This window comes from Agelaius phoeniceus, chromosome 2 (genome assembly GCF_051311805.1).
Source record: "Agelaius phoeniceus isolate bAgePho1 chromosome 2, bAgePho1.hap1, whole genome shotgun sequence".
Classification (NCBI taxonomy): Eukaryota; Metazoa; Chordata; class Aves; order Passeriformes; family Icteridae; genus Agelaius; species Agelaius phoeniceus.
The window spans coordinates 5,571,885-5,572,209 of record NC_135266.1 but is presented as its reverse complement, the minus strand read 5'-3'; positions in this window follow the sequence as shown (position 1 = coordinate 5,572,209).

Genomic DNA, 325 nt, shown 5'->3' with positions numbered 1-325 from the left:
CATCCCCTGACATTGCCGGACATCGCCAGACATCGCTGGACATTGCCGGACGTCCCCGGACATTGCCGGGCATTGCCGGACACTGTCGGACATCCCCACATCCCTGGACATCGCCGGACATTGCCGGACATCCCCACATCCCTGGATCCCTGGACACTGTCGGACATCCCCGGACATCGCCGGGCGCTCCGGCCCCGCGCACCGCGCTCCCATTGGCTGGCTCGGAGTCGCCAACGCCCCCGCGCTGACCAATCAGCGCTGGCCGCGCCGCTCCCGCCCCTCTGGGGCGGGGCTGGGACGGGGGCGGGGCCAGGGCGCGCGGGGG